General features: G+C 44.8%; 1 long non-coding RNA gene across 1 annotated transcript; it reads left to right on the top strand.

Moving 5' to 3' along the window:
* The first annotated feature begins 12,281 nt into the window (after window positions 1-12,281).
* On the top strand, window positions 12,282-19,998 carry LOC138566441 (uncharacterized). The gene is made up of 2 exons (XR_011301936.1): window positions 12,282-13,558; window positions 16,963-19,998. It is a non-coding gene; the product is annotated as an uncharacterized lncRNA (long non-coding RNA).
* The last annotated feature ends 556 nt before the right edge of the window (window positions 19,999-20,554 follow it).

The following is a 20,554-nucleotide window of genomic DNA, read 5'->3' as shown; positions in this document are numbered from 1 at the left end:
AATAGGTGCGTCAAGCAAAGTTCTGTCTTCCTCAGACAAAGATGTAACATCAATTTTTCCAAAAAATTCATCTAGATCTTACAATTGTAGGGTAAGCTCATCAGTGTACAATTCTGTATAAAACAATCGAAAGCATTCACCTATCTCTTTTCTCTTTACCACCACACCTTCAGTGCCCTTATCTATTTTACACACATGGTACCTTTCCAAAAAAAACTCAGTTTGTTTGCCAACAGTTCCCCCGGCCCCCCGATCTCTTCATTCCCAATATCTTTGTCTCATATAAAACAAACCTTTCTCCATTTGAGATGCAATCTCTAGTTTCAGGGCATCCTTTACCACATTCAACTCCATTCTATCCTTATTACTATTTGATAACCATACCTCTGTTGTAGATTTCCCAAGTTAGTCTCAAGTTCTAACAATTTTGTTTCCACTTTTTTCCTTGCCCTAGCAGTCCAGCACATCAACTCCCCCATAATGAAAGCTTTAAAGGAGTCCCAAACCATCAGACTATCTGACAAACCTTTATTATCAACAAAATAATTATTAATGGAATCACACAATGGTTTGGAAGCTTGCTCATCTTTTAAAATAAAAGGCTTGAGTCTCCACCTACAATTTCCAAAATTCTCACCATCAAAATGTAGCTTAATTCTCACCATTGAGTGATCAGATAAATTACGTTCCCCCATACTTGCTTCCATCACAGATTCCACCAATACATCAGAAGCTAACACATAATCCAGTCTCGAATATGAATCATGTGCCAGGGAATAAAAAGAAAAATCTATATCTCCTGGATGTAAGTTCCTCCAAGTGTCTACAAGGTCATAGACATCTAAAAAGTCATTAAATTCCTTGCTTGATTTTTCTCCAGCAGAGGATCAATCCCTTTTATAATCTAATATACAATTAAAGTCCCCTCCCAAGATAACAGATTCTCCTCTCATGTCGCGTAACACTGCTTCCAAAGAAGCAAATAATCTACCACTATTAACACATGGGCCCTCATTACAACTGAGGTGCTAAGTGCACCAACTTTACCACCATGGTGTAAACTACGTTTACACAATGGTGGATGGCGGATTTACCGCCCCATTACAAGGTGAGTGGGGCGGTAAATCCCCATTTCCCATTTTCCCTTCCCCATTCCCATTTTTGCCCCATAGGGCATAATGGGAGTGGGGAAGGCGCTAATTACGGCACCGTAAATTACGGTGCCGTAATTAGCACCAAGGTGCCTTAGCACCATGGAACTTAACGCCTGCAAAAAGCAGGCGTTAAGGTGGGAATCAGGCGTTAAGGGTTAACGGTGGCGTTAACCCTTAACGCCTGAGTTGTAATGAGGGCCATGGACTATAAACAGAACCAATAGAAAGCAATTTCCCCTCATATTTTAAATCAACCAATAGGACACAACCTTCTGTATCCATACTCACTCTTTCCACACTTACATTCAAACCCCTCCTAAACAGAATCCCATCCCTCTAGATTTTGCTGTATGACAATTCAACAGTATCTTTGTATTTTTAGAGTTAGTTAACAAATCTTCAGATCCCGACAGCAAATGTGTCTCCTGGAGAAAAATAACATCAACTTTATCTCTCCATAATTTGGACAACACCATTCTCCTTTTCTTTGGACAATTTAGGCCCTTCACATTCCAGGTTCCAACTGACAAAGTCCCCATTACAATCTACACATACACATTATCACGAATCGTATTCCGCAGCCATTCCACATCATGCATAACCTCCATATATAGGAATCAATGGCACACACACAGTACACATTCATGAATGGTAAGTGCGTTTTCCCAACATCTTGATATTTCCTCTCCAGTCACAACGGAGACCTCCATTACCAGAAACAGACAAGATATAATACAACCCCTCCCACACGGACAAACATAACAACTGAAAAAGATAAACAACAAAAAGAAAGCTTTGTTTGAATAAAGTCCGATCACCTTCACATTTAACTATCAGACTAGTATCTACAACAAAAACTGTATTCCTAACTTTACTCGCAAAGATGTGCACCCCGAAAAAAAAATCTGATTTACTTCCCTCTAAATATTTACAATGAGATAAGCATAATAAACGATATAATATAAGTTTATCTACCCCTAACACCTCAAACCTGTTCAAAGATATTCCAAGTGTGTACACAGAATCAAAATTTCAATAAACTCTCCAAAATAATCAAAAACATTGCACACATATCAAAATCATATTCCACACCACACAACCGCAACTCAACCTTATTCCCCCATCTACACATCAACTTAAACAACACAGTACCAACCACCCCTCTCTATCCCAATTCAACAGTATCCTCACCCAGATCATTAAATACCGCTCAAGGACAAAACCCAAGTCCACAAACAAAACACTGAGACCTTTGCACTATAAATTAACATATATACTAAGTTGTGAGTAATAGCATCATACAACTCAACCCCCACATATGTCTATCAGCAAAATTAACATATCAACACCTACTTCCCAATTAATGTTCATAAAAGTCATCAGCAGGAATTATGGAGTGTGCAGCAGAACCACCAGTCATGCTACTACTCATAACCTCTTGCACTATCCCTACTAGGACTAGTACAAGGTCTAAATCCAACACAAAGTACCATTAAAAACCGATTGAGTCCATTAAAGCAGTCATCACTCCATTCAGCAATGCAACAACATTAAACCAAATGCTACTAATTATATTGATATTCTACATGAAACAGGCTCATACTAAAAATAGGTTGCTGCTACAGTTTAACATGTAAGATTCAAGGATTCGTCTAGAGCCCTCTGCAACTAATCCAGAACAGGACTGCAAGACTTGTCCTTGGCCTCAAGCCCTAGGATCGTATCTCTCCAGCTCTGAAATCTCTTCACTGGCTCCCAGTGGATGCAAGGATTAAATTCAAAACCCTCTGCATTGTCCACAAGGCTTTCTGGGGTCTGGGTCCAAAATACCTTCAGCTATCCCTCCGCAAATACCTCCCCTCTCGAGCTCTTCGTTCCTCTACCTCCAACTCACTCAGGGTCAGTCGTTTTTCTAAGAAACGAGCTGGGGGTAGATCTCTGTCTTTGGCTGGGGCCTCCCTCTGGAACAGCCTCCCTGCCACTCTAAAACTTGAGGAGAACCATCTCCGGTTCTGGAAGCACCTCAAGACCTTCCTTTTTTCTTCTGCCTTCGCTCCCCCTCTCCCCTGCTGATCTGTTCTCTCTTGGCACCGTGCACCCGGCCACACACTCTGTCTTTTCGGCCCAGGTACCTGTCCATCCTGTCACCCTCCCGCACTGCCTCCGGCCCACCCCTTGCACTGGGGTCTGTATCTGTACAGCCCCCCCTTTTTCTTCCTGCACTTATCGGACCTACCCTGTCTGCTGCCTTAAACCTAGCACTTGCAAATTGCTGGCTGCATTACCACTGTTTGTTGCCTTTATTATTTATTTTTTGTTATTTATCTGTTTCTCCTCTGCTTCGCACTTTCCACCTCTCCCCTCTTCCATGCACTTTTCCCCTCCCCCTCCCCCATGCACTTGCGCGTTCTCAATGTCACTGGGCCTACTAGGATCGCTGTTTTGTTCTCCCCTGTTCCCCTCCCTTGCCTTGTCGCGCTCTGAAACACTTCTGTACGAGCGAGATAGAACTAAAATATCAATCACTCAGCTCGCAAAACCACCATTGGAGCCTATGCTGCACCTAGATAGAAATGTAAATGTTAGCATGTGCCACACCTAAATGAAACTGTGAATGTTAACAAGTGTCACACTTAGATGGAATCATGATCACTAGCCTGCCTCACATCCAGATAGGATATTGAAGATTAAAAAGTGCCACACTAAGATGGAATAGTGAATGAGAGCAAGCATCACAGCTAGACATAATTGCAAGGACAACAATACCAAATAACCAATCCACTAACAATTCCAACCCTCTGCATACATCTCTCAAACTCTAACCAAACACAACCACAAGCCTAAAACACAACAATCCACACAAACTTCACTACTCTGCAACACCAAAACAAACCACACATAGACACGCACATCAGCACACAATGACTACCAACTGTAAAACACCCCAAGCCCAGCCAACGGACCCACCGGGCTGAGGCTGCCAAAAGCACATCACTGCTTTCTTGCACTTTTCCAGCTTATCCCCAGTAACTCACCCCTACCTTCTCTCCTTTTTCCAGAGCTGCCAGAACACCAGGGGACCACTCCGGTGGTGATAGTGCATGGGACAAATATCCTTTAACATTAACATTAACATTAACATATACATGTTTCAGTGAGAACAATCATTTTGAGAGAGGGGGAACGGGAGTCCTTATCCCCAAGAGGGGAGTCTCTCCCTGTGAGGCCCCATGGACCATCGCCCTTAGTGGAATATTGTGTAGCAAGCTCACCTCCCTAGCCTCACAGAGAAGGGTTACCTTCTGGGGAGAAGTGACAAGATGCTATGAAGGTGGTAACACCTAAGAATGCATCAACCCCATAAACACATAACCTTTGTATTCAATACTTTTTTCCCCATATCAATAGAATTCCTTCTAAGTTTTTTTTAGGCTAATGAATAAAGCAAAATACACCAATGAGAGATCTGCCACCAGCTTCTTTGGCATATTGTTAGCATCTGAATGATGTCACTCTTTGAGAGTTGATTTAAGTTAAAACTAAAAAGTGGACATTGCGTTCCAATAAAAATAACAGTTTTCCAATGTTGTCAGATTTGTAAACCATTGAATAACCTCAGCTTTGAAACTGTTTACAAAGCTCCTTTAAACATTTCACAAACTTAGTGTTTACTAAAGTTTACATGATATTTAAATGAGTGTGGACCTTGTTTGCCAATTTCTTACAAACATGTAAACTGCATGCAATACCCTGCATTTACAATGTTTGCTCTTTTGTAAACCTAACCAAATGTATGGTTTGAAAGGGGTACACATGTTCTCGAACCATTAAAACAAAATGTATGCAACATTGTTGTAAACTGTTGTAAATCTTTTGTTAAAGGTTTGCAAAACATTTGTAAACCATTCAAGCCATAGGTTTGGTATGGTTTACAAACAAGCAAACTATTGTAAACAAAAGGTTTTGCACATAGTTTACATTGTTGTAAAATGGTTGCAAACATAGTGTACACTCATTCAAATGTTGTGTAAACTGCAAGTAGGCATTATGTTTGCAAAATGTTTACAATAGCTGTGTAAACTGTTGCAAAGTTGGGGTTACGCAATGGTTTACCAATCTGAGAACATTGGTAAACCATCGTTTTCATGCAGTGCATCTCTGCCATTTGTATTTGTACAATTAAGCGAGGTGACAAGACCAGAGTGTGGCATAACATTTGCTGTCTCCTATCGCTGCTCCACCTTGTGCCCAGTGCAGGACCCAGTCAGCAAAACATATTATTACCACACTTGTAGCACCAATATTAGTGTTAAAGAAATAATGTGAGTTGTATTAGTTGCAGTTAATGATAGTACTGTGATAGTACTGTCCAGAAAATGTCAAAAATTTGAATGCCAAATGTTAGCGTGTTTTTTCTGTATTGCCGGATATCTCAATGCAGACCCAGAGAAAAGACACGGCCCGGCAAGCAGGCTCTCCAATCGGGATATTACCTTCAGTGCGCCTCAAAATTGTAAGATGCTGGGAGTCAGAAGTTTCCGTCTGCAATCTTTTCGACTCACCTGCTCCTCCTGCACAGACTACAATGAATGAACACTTCAGATGCACAGCTCTGCTGTGTGCTCTGTGCTGTGTCCCAGTTTATGTAAGCTGGGAGGAATGGACCTCCTCCAACAATAGAACTGAACAACAGAATGGGCCTCATTACAAGGTTGGCGGTAAAAAAAGAAAATTACTGGCATGCCGGTGTTGCTGTGTCCGTGTAGCACTGATGCCGGAATGTATGGTAGATTCTGAGTGAGCACGCACGTGCATTCTGGCATGCCAGAAAGGGCAGAACCGGCATGTCGGTAACAGCCCCTAAACCCCCAATAGCGCCATCCACAATGACGCAGACACTGACTCCGGTACCGCTGAGGTCGTAATCACTGATACCTGTAATACCGGCACCGGAAGCAACATCATCATGCTGGAACAAGAAATCCACTGCCGGCCATTTTTAAAATTAGAATCCATTACAATCCTCGTCCTACAGGACTGCAACTGTAATTCAAAGTGCACAGCTAGACTGCGGAGTATGTCAGCAACATGAGGAACCGTCCGTCGGCGCAAACACCGATTTAGTGAGGCAGAGCTCAATATGCTTGCGGACACACTAGTAGAGCATGCAGATGTTGTGTTTGGAGGAGATCTGCGCCACCCAGCACAGATTAGGAAGAAGGTGATATGAGTGGAAGTGGCCAACAAAGTATCTGCAGTGGGGACAACACCCCAGACAGTGAAAGACTGCCATAAGAGGTGGGACGACTAATGTCTCTGGGTCCGAAACCTCCTCGCAGCCGAGCGCAGCCAGGGGCAGGCCACAGGTGGCGGTGTGCCATCCCCAATAAAACTCCAGCTATGGGAGGAAAACTGTAGCTCCGTCATACACATGGAAAGTATCGAAGGGGTCGGAGGTGAGGAGACGGGAGCAGCATCATCAGGAGATGCCGGTGAGTGCCCATAACTTTAATCCCAAATCACACAAATGTATCCCCAATGCCAATGGTGAACTCTAATGACAAGTCAGTGCCACCAGATCCCTTCTGCCTTGCCACACACCTACAGCCACATTGCACACAAGTATGTACCTGCCAGGAAGACAGGCAACAAACCACACTGACACACCTCACATGTCCCCTGTAATGCACACAGAAGTACCATCAGCATGCACATACATACATTACTGTCCACCAGCTGCCGTCAGACTGTGCCACCACATGGCCCAATCCACCTCCTGGCAAGATGCACACATCATTAACACCAGTCGCCCACCTGTCACTCCCACCATGTCCCTTCCCGCAGACCCAACATCAATGCAGCAACATACACAAGTTGACCACATCCTTATCACAATAAAACTGTATATTTCACAGAGCCACTGCTGCAAGGCCACAACAGCAAAGCCACTACACACCAGTACCCCAGCCAACAGACACTGCGACATCCATGTCCACACTGCAAGTATGTCCCCACACTGCTACCCCACACAGTCATGTGTGCACCATGCCATGTCCTTCACCGTGACCATGACAATGCACATGACTATGAATGTACTAGCTTTGATGTATGTTACATGGATTCACAAACATCAATAATACCCTGCTTCACTGTCCCCCACAGGCACATTATCTGAAAGCATGGGTGAGCTAGCCACAAAACCCACCTCCACTGCAGCATGTGGCTGGTGCACAAAATCAACCACCACTAGCCAGGATCCAGGCATAAGTGCCACAAGACCAGCGTGTGCCTATACATCTACCACTCCCCCCCTCCCCCCCGCCACCACCATACACCTGCTGGCCAGCAGCCCACAAGACCACAACACCCACGGCCAAGCATCCTCGCAAATGAACACCAATGGCCAAGCTGGCACATAAGCCAAAAATACTTGTTTCAAAGGCGGCACATCACCAGGAAGATCTGGATTCCCCATTCCTGAGCCTGCCAGAAGACCCACAATCCCCTGTACGGAGCCTGCCAGAAGACTCACAATCCCTTGTCCGGAGCCTGCCAGAAGATCCCCAATCCCCCGCCCAGAGTCTGCACGAACATCTAGATTCCTCCCCACCCAGGCCCCACACCCAGAAACTCCAACGGATGGCACAGGACAATGCAGCACCATTAAGGCCACTGGGGCAGGCACACAGAGCGATGCAGCACAGGATGAAAAAGCTGTCTTCACTCCACAGGTCCCTGCAGCCCACCACCCTTGCCACTGCCCAGACTGCACCACATTAGGGACATTGAGGGCCACCTCAGTTGAACGGAGGAGCTTCAAGAGGCTCTGCATGCCCTGGTCAGCTGATACCTCACCAAGGCTGAGGTGACACACCAGACAATGCAGGTCACCTCCCACAACACTATGCAAATGCTCGGCAGGGCAACCGAGGGCGTATACCAACTGGCAAGGCGTGCGTGTGAGGGGAATGAGGTGATGTCCTCAATGGCAGAGTCCATAAACATGCTGGTGACCACAATTGCCAAGCAACGGCACATCATAACACCACTTGGGCCATCCGCTAGTGGGACACCAAGCAGCTCTACCCAAGGAAGCACTGTGCATTGCTCACAGAGACTGAATCAGCCGCAGGGGCCTCACCCGCTCCACGAAAAAGGGGCCACAAATAGGCCATGTAACCAGTGCATGTGTGAATGGAGTCGTTGGGAAGGGGATGTGGGGTTTATGGGGGAGGTGGCAGTGGACATGTGAGGGGTGGTTGTGGGGGTGGGGGTGGTGGAATAGGGCTTAGTGGGGGAGGAGGTGTTGGGGCATTGGGTGCGGGGCTAGTGGGGGAGGGGTGTTGGGGCATTGGGTGTGGGGCCAGTGGGGGAGGGGTTGTTGGGGAATTGGGTGAGGGGCCACTGGGGGAGGGGGTGTTGGGTCATTGGGTGTGGGGCTAGTGGGGAGGGAGTGTGGTCTAAATTCAGGGGAATAGAAGTGTAAGGTTCAACTATTATAATCTGTACATATGTACAAAGTTCTTCATCTTTAAATATGCCTGTAAATCGATTATTGAGTGTGTATCAATTTTATCATGCACAGTGTCCAGCACTCAGTGTGACCCACGCCTAATTCCATGTCTTCCACATTCCATCAGAAGTAATTTTCAATGAATGCTTGCCGTGTGGCATGTCCATCATGGCCATGGTGGTACTGAGGGATCCCAGCATCTTCATCATCCTCAGGTGGCATCATGTCCATGTCAGGGGGCAGGGGGATGTTACGCCGGATGCAAATGTTGTGCAGCATCGCACATACCAGCACAATTTTGCCCACCTTCTCGGGACTGTAGATGAGTGCCCCCCCCCGACTGGCTGAGGCAGCGGAATCGGCCTTCAACAGGCCAAATGTCTGTTCAATGGTCACGCGAGTGAGTGCATTTGCACCGTTGTAGGCCTCCTCATGTCTGTTGTGTGGTTGCCTGATGGGGATCAAGAGCCAGCCCATCAGGGGATACCCGGCATCACCTGCATGGGAGCAAGAGAAAGGGTACTTGTGATAATTTTGGTCATTCCATGTTACCACAGGTTGTAGAGTGTTGTTCAAACAAAAACACAGAAACACAGGATGACATGACAGTACATGGCTATTCTCATTCGCTGTTGCCCGGATGGGGTATGTAGGGCTGATCTTGTGGGGGTGGGGTAGGTGCAGTTGCTACCACATGAACCAATGAATTTGAACCTGCACATGCACAAATCATGCCCTATAGACCACTGTGGTCTTCCTTTTCAGGATTGTGTTACCAGTAGAAAAGGAGTGTGCATATACAGTGTCTACTCACACATTTGCCTGCTCTCATCGTGGTGATACAGGGCATTCCCCATTATGCATTATACATACACAGGTATCCATGTACATATGCATCGACACATACCCCCATGTGACTAGGTCAGATGTCCATAGATAGTATTTGGCACAGGTGAAGGGTGATGGTACTGTAAATTATCTGGGTGGGTGCCAGCATGGTGGAATGGTGCTACATTGTTTGTTACATTGTTTGTGTCCCGCACTTCACTTCCATATCTGGGTGTAGTGAAGGATAGTGTGTTTCTGTCTTTCTATATTCAAACCATTGTGCTTGTGGGTGTCCCTTAAGGTAAAGGAACTAGCACACTGATCTGCTGCATACCAGTGGAGCCCCTGATTTTGTGTGTGTGACTAATGTTTTTTTTTTTTTTTCTCCAGGCAGAGCATCCTGACTCGTGATTTCATTTCCAGACTTCCCATTCCATGCATGGTCTGTACAGGGTGATGCATAATGGTACATGTGGTACAGGTTTTCTAATGTGCCTGATACATGTGCTTGTGTGAGCTGCAGCTCTGTGTTTTGATTGTAGACACGGCTGTGAAGGCATTGCATATCTGCATGTAGGTGTAGACCAGCCGTTAAAGTTGGGACCCGCAAAGGGACCTTGGTGCTAATTACGGTACCGCAATTTGTGGTACCGTAATTAGCTCCTTCCCCATTCCCATTATGCCCAATGGGGCAAAAATGGAAATGGGGAAGGGCCATGGAGGAAGGGGGAATTACCGCCCCGCCAACCTTGGAATGGGGTGGTAATTCCCCTTTCCTCCATGGTCGTACTGGTATGGTACCGGCGGCAACCATGGTGCTAATAGCACCATGGTTTACCGCCTTCTGTGTAATGAGGCCCAATGTCTTTGCAGGTCCTTTTTTTTAGCTGAATAGTTGGGAATACATCTCATAAAAATGTCGTTTGCCGTGAGTTGGATTATTGTATTCATAAAACGCATTTATAGGCTCTGCTGGCAATATTGTAAAGCACTTTTCCTGTGTTAGGCCAATTGATATTCTCTTGTTGTATGCAAGGTACCTTAGCAGAATAAATCTCTTTGCTTTATTGTACATCTAGAAAACTACAGCTTTGTTGCCCCCCAGATAAGATAAACCTGGAGAGCTGCCATTTTGCAAGATAAAATAATGAAACCAGAAATCATAACCTTTCCCCGGATCAAATATTGCTAGCCTGTTTTTTTTTTTCTGTACTAGTGTGACGCTTCGGAGCTCCAGCCAGCACAGGGCACTATGGGGAAATAATATGTACGTAAAGCTGCTGGCGTGGTTTTCCTCCAGCCCCTGAAGTGATAGGCGGTTATGATTCCTGTTTGTAAAAGAAAATATGTTTTGATAAAGAGCATTCTAGAGATACAGCCCAGATGTAAGATTCTCTGAAGGGATAAATACCAGAAGAAAAAGGTATCTGTGATCTATCATCATAACACGCAATGGCCGTAATTGGAACCGTACTTGAATCCGCAGAAATAGAAAATGGTTTGGGTCTGCTGGGTCCAATTCAAACTAAATTACTTACATTATGCAGGAGTTCGTGAACACTGATACAAGCAACGCCGGAAAAACGTGCTAATCCCAGTGCAAAAAAAATAGTTTGAAGGCAAGTTAACAAAAGGTCGCCACTCACTCTCCAGGCACCGCACTTTGCAATCGAATCTTTAAAAGCTCACTGCAAGATGTGTTATTTGATATATATGGCATTATAAGTGTGTGCATGTAGCATTAATAAGGTGTAAACTGTTAACTCATAATAACCCTTCCTTGCACAAAATCGCCCCTGCATATCATGTAATGCACATCTAAGATACTCATGATCTGTTAACAATATCCAGGTATTTGCCTGGCCGTAAATGCTGTAATCTTATTTTTCTGGATCTGATTCGTGTTTCAATATTAGTTATTTCCATGGACCTATACAGCATTCTAACATGTGTATATGATGCCCTGAACATTGAAGGCAGAATTACTAATGTCGATGAAAGCATTGAAATCAAATCAGCTGCAACAGAAACAATTTCCCGTAGGTTTAGAGCAAGCAACTGCTTCCTTCCTTTCTTTTTTCAAAAAATATCTTCTCTAAAATGATATTTGTTTGTGTTAGAACTACGCTCGACACGGTAGCAGAAATGACATGCTCTGTTTCTGATATGTGGAAATGTGGCATAACGAGCCACATTAAAACAGGTGGAAATGATGGAAGGCGCCAGGGCTCATTTGCCACACTCTAGAATAAAACACCCAGTGTGTCACCCCAGATGTGACTGATCCACACAACAGAATGCATTGTGGCTTGTAAAGCAGTGCCAATCAGAACATGTTTGAGGGAAGTTCAATTGACTGAGCATGTGCACCACCTCGATGTACAGCTGTTCTACAGCCGAGGTCTGGTAATTCGATTGCTTAGTGGGAGTGATCTTCAGGGCAATGGAACAGCTGCGGATCTGATAGGTACTGACACATAGCTCCATCAAACAGTGCGAATCTACGTTGGGCACATCCACCGTCCTTCTATCAATTCAAAACAGATGTGTTAAACCACGAGGGGTTCTTGGGTTGGACTACAACCCTCCTATCACATGCTCCGACTTGTATAGTTGAGTGGAATTTCTTGAGAAGATTCAGTACAGCTGATAGTGTTAAAAAAGGAAACACTTCGAGTCTGTCTGGCAGAGAGGTTGTCAAAGTGTGGTGTATAGTTCGAAAAGTCATCACTCTAGTGGTGTAATGTTTTCAGAGTACTCGCAACCATTATTCTGTGCAGTGAAGAGGGAAAATGGAGACCAAATCCATGCCCCCGCACCCCAAGCGCCCCAGCGCACCCATGGGTGACAAATATGCTGAAACACACCCACTTCACCAACAGTGCAACTTCTATGCTACATTAGAATCAATGCTGCAATATCAGAATCTACAAACACAAAAATCCCTGTTTAAAGCCTTGCAAATGCCTATATGAACTAACATGGACTAAATGCACAGTGTAAAGCTATGTTTCAGGAAAATTACAGCTAAGTTCATTTCACTCACTGAACACTGAACACTGGCTGCGGGAGCCTTATCAACATTCCTCGCAAAACAAGTCCGACTTGCCAAGGCCGCAAATTCAAGATAAAACTACTTTCTGCAGACAGACATTTTTTAATTATCCACAAATGCGAGTAAATCACGGCAACCCAGTGTGCTTTTTTTTTCTTTCTGGGAAAGAAAGACATTTTCTCAAGGACACGCACAACATTGAAACATAACTTGTAACAAGCCAGAACCAGGTGCGAACTGCTTGTCCAGCTAAAAAGTTATGGGAACAAAGTCACATTGCAACATGATTAGAATTAGGTAATGGGGGCTGGCACAGCTAAATCAACCCACTGACGCAGGAGGTAAATATCCAATTATCAGGCTCTCTATAAGTGCTACATATGTAACCCACCACTCTGCAGCCAATAACAGGAGGAGATAGGTTTCTGGGAGCTGATCCAATTCTGTGAGGTCAGCCTGCAGTGTGATTATAAAACTTACTTGCAAGACAGCCCCGGGGGAGACGGCGCCTGAACTCACGATGCTTTTCTTTGGCTTTTTTTCTCTTTTCTGTGCTTAGAAATAAAGCAGTTTGAAACATGTTGCTGCCTGCTTGGAACTCTGGTGCATTTCTGGGGGCCATATGGGAGGTGTTGGGGCCTCCCATAGCTGGTGAGGATATGGCTGCTGGCCCCCCACTGCCCTGGGGGTGGGGGGGGATCCAGCTTCTCCCCGACAAGTTGGTGCCCTCTGTGAGGCTCATTGCTCATTGTAACATGAGTGATTGAGCTCTGCCTGCGCAAGCCCTGTGATGGACTGAGCTCCCTGCCGCCGACTCAAGGAAGCTGTGAGACCCTCGCCTGCACCTGAAGACCACCGGAAAAACGCGTAACCGGCTAAAGGCTTCGGGGGCCACTTGGAAATACCCCGCTTGAGGGCAGGTGAGAGCCCTGCAGGAGAAGGGGTCCGGTGAAGCGCATTGAGGGAGTGTCCAGCAGTGGTGCAATTGCCAGTGCAGCATAGGAAAATGTAAGTAAACAAGCAACATGGGCTCTGAGGGGGGGAAATGTTTAAAGTAGAAATGTTAAAGTGTTTTTTTTTAATTTTTTTTTTTTTGTTTTTAGGGAGGGATTGTAAATTGGGTGGTGGGTGATTGTACATTGTCACAAAATTCAGCGCATTGGTATTGATCGGCACGTGAATTGTAGTTGGGACTGGGGTGGTGGCAGTGGTCCCTTCTTGTGTTTTTGAGCATATTGGGTGGGGTAGTGACTCCCTACACATAGAACAGGAGTGCCGCGCTGATTGGTCTAGAACAGGAGTGCCGCGCTGATTGGTCTAGAACAGGATTGCCGCGCTGATTGGTCTGGATGGTGATTTCATGTACGGGGTCTGGATTTCCTATGAATTGACGTTATAGATCAATGAGTAGATGAGGTTCCCTGCTAATTGAGCGTTTTAGTTCAGTGAGTGGATGATGTTTTCCCGCAGGAGGTAGCTAGATTGTTCCCGAAGTGCGGAAGATAGTTGGCTGGTTAAGGTCCCCTGGTGAGGAGCGTATCATGCACTAGGCGACGCGGTGTGTGCAGTTCAATTATAAGAGTTTATTGTGGTTTACCTTGTTCCAGTTGAGACAGGAAGACAGCTGTGGGGATTGTGGGGTTTTATTTTGGGATTTTTTGTGGGGTTGGGAGAAATGGGTTATTTTTCTGTGTATGCACATTTGTCTTTTCATTTGCATTGTGTTTTTAGTTTGGTGACGCCACCTTCAGATTGATGTATAAGGACACAAAGTTTTGATGGTGAGGAGATAGTGGTGTGGTTTTGGATTTGGAGAATAGGTGACCAAGAGGCGGTGTGTGGAAGACACATGCGCAAGATTGTGGGAGTGTGCCGGAGAAGGCAATGGTTTGGTGAAGATGGATTGCACGTGGAGTGCACTGGCTAAGGTGCGGAGCAAAGAAGGCTCACAGAAGTTGAAAAAATGTTCAATTATTTTCTAACTTTTGCTCCCTGAACAGCGGACTACCGATATTTTCGAATTGAATAGAGGTAAAATGTATCACACAATACAGAAATGACTCCCCTTCACTTGTTGTGTAGCACACGGCTTCCATGCTGAAATAAGTCAGTAAAACATAGTGTGCAAAGATTCAAAAGTACTGAAGGTAAATTAAAAAGACCATGGCTGCTCATAGGCGGCTTCTCCAGAAGCGTGCAGCAATCGCTAAGGACACACATACACAGCACTTACATGGGAATAGCTTTAAAAGCACATGTGCAGCAATCGCTAAGGACACACATACACAGCACTTACACGGGAATAGCTTTAAAAAGCACATGGCTACAGTTGAACTGTGTGCACGAAGGAAAAGGAAAATGCGAGGGGTCAGCTGATGTTGAAAAAACACGAGCAGAGGGAAGAGGGGACTCACCCTTCTGAACCTCCGGGAGTGTAATATTTGATGACACAGGGGCAGAGAAAGGCAGTTGAGGACAAGTAGGCACAAAATAAATAATTCAAGCATGCGATGGGAGGGGCAGTTAAAAACAGCTTCAACACTCACGCACACAATAGCAGTGTCAACAATCACCACAATATGCACCGCCCATGTGGGGAGGATACATGGGGCAGGATGGGATCATTTCAGCAGACACCACAAGCACCAACGCAGGTACTGTTACCACTACATGTACAGACACAACAAATGACAGCACCACTACCCCAGGACTGACTAGAATGACAACACAGGGGCACTGCACAGCAGCCAGCACCCATACAGAACACTGACACAATAGCAATGGTACCGGTTACATGACTGGGTGGGGTCTTCCTGATGGGGAACAAATCTTTCAAAGGACATAGATTGACATTATACCGCTAATAGGACAGCCCAAGACAAACTTGATTTGACTCACTCTGCCACACACACTCATGCTCCGCTTCACCGACAGAGCGGGCGAGACGCGCGGCGACACACACACTCACGCACACTCAATAATGCAGAGGACAATTGCATAGGGGTGGTGATAGGTATCAAAACATTTTCTTTTCTGGGTGACAGTGGGGCGACTAGGCCATGCATTAGGGAAGAGACATTTGTGACATCATGAGCAATGTGGATATGACCACCTTATTAACAGAGAAATACATAACTTGTTAAACACCAGGCATACACATGTTGAAAGTAAGGAAGATTGTTTAAGAATAATGGGGGTGCACGGTACAGAGGGGGGTGCATAATGATAGCTCATCACAAGAGAGTACATTTAGCTACATTTTGAGCACACATCTTTCAGTGAGGAGACTGGGCTCATGAATACACGATGAACACAGAACAATTAAATGAGACACACAAGGTGGAAGAATGTGCACTTGAGGGGGGAGGCCTACATTTCATTGACAGTTCACCACAGGAGGAGAGAAATAGGGGTAAAGGGTGGATGATCCATGTTCCCAACAGAATTAATTTGGCGACACAATAACAGTGCAAGTGGTACTGCCACTAGCGCTTTTGAAAATAACACTGGCGCAAATGCATTAGCCAACACACATAGGGAAAGAGGTCATTGCTGCACGAACTGGAGCATAATGGTTGTATTAAAATTTGAAAGCAGATATTGGGGGGAGAAATATATATTGTTTAAATGTAACAGTAATTAGAAATATATATTGTTTAAATGTAACAGTAATTACAGTAGTGGAGTAATAAAATACTAGACTAAATGAGTAATTAACAGAGTAGGTAAGCTTTAAAAAGTGGACATGGGGTGGGATAGAGAGAATGGGAGCAAATTGGTAGCGGGTTTCATTAGTACCAGCTTAAAGTGCCTGCAGTTAGTACCAGCTTAAAGTGCCTGCAGTTCACTGCGAGGCACGCCCTGAGAAGTGTGAGAGGAGCCATAGAAAAAAATAAATAAATAAATAAATAAAAAAAAAAAAAGATTTTAAAACCCTGCGATTATCTTAACTAAGTAACATGGTGCACTTAATTTAGAAACACAGCCACCCTATATGACAAATTTACCACCCTAATGTTTCCCTATTTAGCTTGTCAGTACCTGATGCCCCACGGGACAAAGGCACGCACTATAAACAGCTTACAACAAAAGCACAGTAAATACAAGGATCCAAAGGCCCATTTGTACACTAGCACCCAAATTGCATATATATGATCCAAGTGTGTAATGAGTATCTTCACAAAAATTAAGTGACTACCCATTTTCTGGGTACATTCCGAATTGTGTAATAATTTACAGTCAGACCGCCATTGAACGCCACCAGGTGGTGACAGGATGGTGCATAGGTGCACCATTGGCTCCTCCCACTAGGACACTGAATAATGTGAGAGTAGTGCAGAGAGGTTAGGTCAAGAAAATGAAGAATATGTAAATTCTCAGGTCTCAAGCGCTTCCATTTCATTTCTCGCCAGATACAAAGGACCCAGGGCAGGCCTGAAGACAACGGACAACCAACACCCAATGGCTATGGACTACAGTGGGACATTTTCCCCTCCTGACAGACTTTGTCAGAAGTGTAAGGCGTCAAGCCCTACAAAGCGGTGGCCACCCTGGCAACGAGGGAGCAACGATCAACAGGGCCAACGCAAGAGATTTTCATGAACTGCAAAATAGCACGAACTCTCCCGAGTTAGGGAAACATGGCCATCCCATGGTCCAACGCACACTAGCAACTAGAATAGGGACTGACACACGCATTTCCAAAGTTTAATTGAGTTTCATATTACATTTTGTGCACCTACAGCTGTAACACTGTTTTGTTTCTTCTCTTTTCCCCGCACATGCAGGTTGTTGCGTATGTATGCTGTTAGAAATGTGTAGGAAATTTCCTTAATGTTATCTTCCATTAGAAACTGTGAGGTCCACTGAGTAAAACATTGTGAAGAATTCCCCACTCAATTGCCCACCCTATCAAGAACCTCAGACCCCTTAGAACATGTTTCCCTGAAGTATATTTCCTTGCTTGCATTGAATAAACAGCCCAAGATTTTCCCTACCCATATTGAGAAATTTTGAAAACACGAAATGTCCAGGGGAAGGTTTGATTTTTGCCCTTAGTGATTGTTTAGTTCGCGGAGCTTGATGTTACTAACATGTACTAACGTATTAACGCTTTTCTTGCGATTTTCAGGCGGGCAACTTTATCATCTCATCAGCTGCAAGGACCCAGCAGCGTAAGTGGTTATGGGCACGCAAATAAGGACTTTTACCTTCACGATGGGACTATTAATGATGAACAAAATTATGGGGGTGGTACTTTGAAAATTATTTGTAATAATGAGCATTACCGCTGTATCCCCTGCTAACATTCCCTAACCTAAGCAGGAACAGTTACGGCGTCAGTGGGTAAGGAAAAGCTGCTGCTAAAGTAAAGAGAGTTAAGGGCAGACACAAGGGGAGTAAAACATACACATAACACACATATCAGAAGTGACCAGCAACATGCCCACATGTACAAAATTGGTAGGGACACCACTGGAGAGAGCTGTCCTGACTGTTCTTTAACATATGCCGGAAGAGAATTGATTACAACAGAAATTACTACAGCAGAGCATGACGCCCATGTATGACAAGGTGCGAAGAAGATTGCAAGGGAAGACAGCAACATTGAGATTGGAAATAAATAAATAAATAAATAAATAATAAAAGAAGAAAGAAAAACAAAAGGAGAGAAGAACAAATAAAATAATAAGAGACAAAAATATGATAAGTGCCTAACAGAGTGAGAGAAAAGAGCAAAGATGGTCACTGAAGAAGGACGTATACTGTTAAGGTACCAACGTTATGTTACCAGCACAACAGTGACAAGAAGTGGACAATCATGCTGGATGCAAGAAGGTTGAGAGAAGTTGCGAGATGAGAGCAGGAACATCACTGCTTATGGACTACTATTGACCACATGCATCCAAAGGTCAAGAGAAACTACCACTGAATTGGGGAGGAGAGTGTTAATTGGAGCGCACCAGCATGCCCTTGTTGGTGATGACCAAGGAAGATGTGGAGAGTGACACATTCACCTAGATGGAAAACAACGGAAGAAGAGAAACAGACAGAGAAGTAAAAAGAGGGGGGAATTACTTCTCGAGCGAGACAGAAGGATGAGTGGGTGCAGTACCAGCATACCAAAGAATGATCAGCAAAAAATGTATCTGAAAAAAGAAAGCAAAGAACTAGCTAGTGCTTGCATGGTGATGGATGACATCATGACTGCCTGGTTGCTTGAAGGTGATAACGGAAGGACGAGTACCGAGCACAGCACCATTGTGCAAGATAGAGATACATTGCAAAAGAACAACAGAAGAAGTTATCGGAATGCAAATAAGAGACATGGTGAAAGGAAGAGCCGGACTAAGATAGCGGTGCGCAACATGGTTCCAGCAGTAATAAAGGTGGCCACTCCCTGTGATCAGAGGAAGTACGAAGGGGAGTGAGTGTGGTGGAACACAGAAGGGGAACACTCCTATATGTACTGTTGATCAACAACAAATGCAGAAAATTATGGACACTTCAAGGAATTGGCAAAGATATGCAGACCGGAAGGAGGTGAATGTTGCTTGGTGGTGTGGTCGACAAAGTCGACCAGAGGGGGGACTGAAGAGGGAAAATGGAGACCAAATCCATGCCCCCGCACCCCAAGCGCCCCAGCGCACCCATGGGTGACAAATATGCTGAAACACACCCACTTCACCAACAGTGCAACTTCTATGCTACATTAGAATCAATGCTGCAATATCAGAATCTACAAACACAAAAATCCCTGTTTAAAGCCTTGCAAATGCCTATATGAACTAACATGGACTAAATGCACAGTGTAAAGCTATGTTTCAGGAAAATTACAGCTAAGTTCATTTCACTCACTGAACACTGAACACTGGCTGCGGGAGCCTTATCAACATTCCTCGCAAAACAAGTCCGACTTGCCAAGGCCGCAAATTCAAGATAAAACTACTTTCTGCAGACAGACATTTTTTAATTATCCACAAATGCGAGTAAATCACGGCAACCCAGTGTGCTTTTTTTTTCTTTCTGGGAAAGAAAGACATTTTCTCAAGGACACGCACAACATTGAAACATAACTTGTAACAAGCCAGAACCAGGTGCGAACTGCTTGTCCAGCTAAAAAGTTATGGGAACAAAGTCACATTGCAACATGATTAGAATTAGGTAATGGGGGCTGGCACAGCTAAATCAACCCACTGACGCAGGAGGTAAATATCCAATTATCAGGCTCTCTATAAGTGCTACATATGTAACCCACCACTCTGCAGCCAATAACAGGAGGAGATAGGTTTCTGGGAGCTGATCCAATTCTGTGAGGTCAGCCTGCAGTGTGATTATAAAACTTACTTGCAAGACAGCCCCGGGGGAGACGGCGCCTGAACTCACGATGCTTTTCTTTGGCTTTTTTTCTCTTTTCTGTGCTTAGAAATAAAGCAGTTTGAAACATGTTGCTGCCTGCTTGGAACTCTGGTGCATTTCTGGGGGCCATATGGGAGGTGTTGGGGCCTCCCATAGCTGGTGAGGATATGGCTGCTGGCCCCCCACTGCCCTGGGGGTGGGGGGGGATCCAGCTTCTCCCCGACAGCAGTATGGATATCCTTTTTGCTAATCTAATCAGCAGGATAGTTGTAGCCGTTAAAAGCTGTACAACTACAGAATAAAGGTATTGATGTCCTTAAATAGAGTCCACTGTAACAACACGTCATTGTAACACACGTAGATTTGGACCTGGAGTGGAGGATGCATAGGTGATTGACAGCTTTGGTACGTAGATTCTGCCCCGACTCTGACACTCATTAGTTTGTCTGTTCTTGCACTGTTGTTTGCATAATTGACAGGGGCGTGTCTGGCAATATGAATGGGGAAAAAAATGACATGCTCTGTTTCTGATATGTGGAAATGTGGCATAACGAGCCACATTAAAACAGGTGGAAATGATGGAAGGCGCCAGGGCTCATTTGCCACACTCTAGAATAAAACACCCAGTGTGTCACCCCAGATGTG

The sequence above is a fragment of the Ambystoma mexicanum genome, chromosome 2p (assembly GCF_040938575.1).
Source record: "Ambystoma mexicanum isolate Mex_15411 chromosome 2p, UKY_AmexF1_1, whole genome shotgun sequence".
Lineage (NCBI taxonomy): Eukaryota > Metazoa > Chordata > Amphibia > Caudata > Ambystomatidae > Ambystoma > Ambystoma mexicanum.
The sequence above is the reverse complement of the archived record's forward strand: the minus strand, read 5'-3'. Positions and strand labels throughout refer to the sequence as shown.